Below are 3381 nucleotides of genomic sequence, written 5' to 3' on the forward strand. Positions count from 1 at the left end.
GCTCCAGTCTCGCGTTCCAATTCATTAGTAAAAACATTCGCCCGAGGCTGTCCCGCCCCAAAAGGCGGGGTCTCTCTACAGCTTACTTTTAGACAGTTTTTTTTTTAACTTAAATTATTCCATCTACCTTTTGCCTCTGGGCTTTTTGCCTTTATTTATTCTGTATATTTTTCTTCCCTTCTTACTCCGCAGCTGGCTCTGTAGCTGGCCCCTAGTTCCTCCTCCCCTTCTCCTTTTTTCTCTCCGCCCTCATCTCAGTTTCTCCTCCTATTTATTCTCTTTGCCTGGCGGTCCCGCCTGTCCTATCCTTCTTCTGTTGGCCGTTCAGATCTTTATTAGACCAATCAGGTGTTTTAGGCAGGCAAAGTAACAGCTCCCCAGAGTGAAACAAATGTAACGTAAAAGAATGCAACACATCTTTACATGTTAAACAAATATCCCACAGCATAAACAAATGTAGCACATCTTAAAGTAATATTCCACGGCACACCAGTGCCTCATACCTGCTGTCCTGGTGCTGGTGAGGAAGTCAGGCTGGCCAGCACACTGGCTTTCCCAGCTTTACCCCAGACTCCAGTGTGAAGGTATCAGAGCTGGATCACTGACTTGAGTTCCCCAAATTCACCAACAAAGCAGAACCTGGCTCTAGAGTCTCTCTGAAATCAGAGCTGCCCAGAGGGTGGGAAGACATTGGGCTGGGAGCAGATTCACCAAGGTAGGAGGGAGAGGCTGTTTGTCAAAGATAATATACATCTGGACATGCTGACCAAGTCTCAGGGGATAGGGAGGAATAATGCCCTTTGTGGAATACATAGAAAATGCGAGAGAATAGAAATCAGGCAATATATTTTGGCTCAGCATTCAGAACCTAAACAGCATATCTTTATTGAAAACATAATTTGTGCTTGATAAGCACATGCTGATTTGATTTTGACTTAAAGTTTATGTTTTACTTGGTTTAATAAAAAGAGAAATGTCAATGGTTGGCAGAGTAAATAAATATAAATGTCATTAAACACTAGAGAAATCCAAAGAAGAAACACGTATTCTTACTTGACAAAAAAAAAATCTGTGGTTGGAAAAAGTTCTTTTGTCCCCATTCCTAGGATCTTGCAGGAATACTTTCTTCTTGTGTGTGCCCCCGAGTGCTTATATGGAAACCAGGCTCTGATACTGGCTAACTTCAATTACCTACTTTATCTCCACTTTATATTTTGAGTCAGGCCCTCCACTGGCCTGGCTGACCAGCAAGCCCCCAGGATCCTCTTGTCTCTGCCACCCAGTGTTGGAATTATAGGCACACACCACTCTGCCAGCTTTTTGTGTGAGTGACGGAATTCAAATGCCGGTCCTCTTGCTTGTGAAGGAAGTTCTTCATCTCTACTGAGCCACGTTCTCAGCCCCTATCATCATGATCTCTAGAACGTGAGTTCCTGAAGTCCGAGGCCATGCTGTAACCACACTGTATCCTAGTATGCTGTGCCCAGTCAGGGCCCCTGGCCCCCCATGGATGTTCAGGAACTGAGTTAAGCTGAACTGAAGAAGAGAGAACAGAAGACCGAGGGAGAAATAAGACGAGAAAGCAGCGAAGCAGAGAGACCAGGGAAGAAAGACCTCATTTTCGACTGCGCTTTCCTCCCTCCCTCCATCCCGCATTTATTGCAGCTCCCTGGCCTGGCTCCGACTCTTAGCCAGCCAGGGAAGGGAGATGGCAGAATGATGTTGCTCATGGGACCCTGCTATGCTCTTTGATTCTGCTGCTGTGGGGCAGGTGCTTTTTCTAAATTGCACACCGAGGTGGCAGGTCATTTCTAGCCACCAGCCCCACCTGGCAAATGAAGCCCTGGTTGGCAACAGACTGATATTTCAGAGGAAAGCCAGGGGCTCCTGGGTAAATGGGAAAACAGACGCTCGTGCCAAAAGCAAACTTGGAGGGGGGCTGGGCAGCAGGGTGACGGTTGAGGTAGTCGGGCAATCCCATGCATGCAGCAATATACTGGCAGGCAAAAACGGGAAGTGTCTCCGGTCTCTGAGAGCTGAAGTGGCACACTTGGGGCTTCTGAGACCCCCTCTTGAACATTTCCACAGCATGTCCCACTCCAAATCCATTTCCATGTTTGTAAGAGGAAGTGATGCCACCGATTTGGGGATTGAACATCACTTGATACCTGGCATAGGCTTGGCTCTCAGTGCAGCATTGCCATCATGCAGACTCTTTCTTGTCTTAGCACCTTGGTGACTTCATCTGTTAGGCATGGAAGGTTGTATTTACTTTATACGATCACACTGAGGGCCGAAGGACTTGAAATCAACTGGCTCTTAGCAAGGGAACTGGGGAGTCTACAGTAGATAACTCTGTGGCTTGAAAGCCAAACCAAGCCCAACTCAGTATCTTCAGGCCAGGGTACAAGATTAGTAGGTAGAAGGATGCTCTGGCATAGAGATTTCCAAAAGACACATCACAAAGAATTCCTGGGGAAATGCTTGAACATGTCCTAAGAACATGTGGCCTGGGCATCAGCATTTTTGACTGGCTACTCAAACTCCAAAAAGGAAAGGGGTTGGTAACTTAGTGGTAGAGTCACAGCTTAACCAATGTGAGGGCCAGGATTCAATAATAAATGGGGAAGCAGGGAGTTAGGGAGGGAGGGAAGGAGGGAGGCAGAAAGGTAGGGAGGCAGGCAGGGAAGGAGGCAGGGAGGCAGGGAATCAGGGAGGGAGGCAGGCAGGGAGGCAGGCAGGAGAGGAACACTGGGGAGAGTTTTTTTATGGTAGGTGTAAGGCTAACCAAACTAACCCCATTTAAACGAACATTTTTTTAAAAAATGACTTGAATACAGATAGAAATTCTACTTATTAAATCTGGAACTCACCCAAAGTTAGAACAAATATTTTTTTTAAAAAAATCATGCTTTCAACAGGTTGAAAATGATGGGCCAAACCCACCATAATTTTCAGTGTTAAAAATGTAAAAAGTCCATACTTGGGTTAAACAAAAATCACTGGAATGCAGAGAATAGAAGAAAGAAACCAACATAAAACTTACATATGATAAATGAAAACTACATTAAAAAATAAATCAACGTGAGTCATTTGTGAAATGTGACTGCCAAAAAAGCTGAGGCGGCTGCGTGCTTCATTTAATGAAAGAACAGTACCAGGAAAGCAAGGGTGGTGACTCACACTGGTACCATCAGTGCTACAGAGGCTGATGCAGAAGAAATGCCGTGAGTTTGAGGCCAGGATGGCCGACATAGAGTTCTGTGCCATCGTGGGCTAGAATGAGACCCTGTCTCAAACACCAAAACCAAATGCTTTCTTAAAAGAGCAGAGTTAAGAAAAAGTAAATCTATTTTTCTGTGCTCCAACTTTTCTTCAAAC

The sequence above is a fragment of the Microtus ochrogaster genome, chromosome 6, assembly GCF_000317375.1.
Source record: "Microtus ochrogaster isolate Prairie Vole_2 chromosome 6, MicOch1.0, whole genome shotgun sequence".
NCBI lineage: Eukaryota > Metazoa > Chordata > Mammalia > Rodentia > Cricetidae > Microtus > Microtus ochrogaster.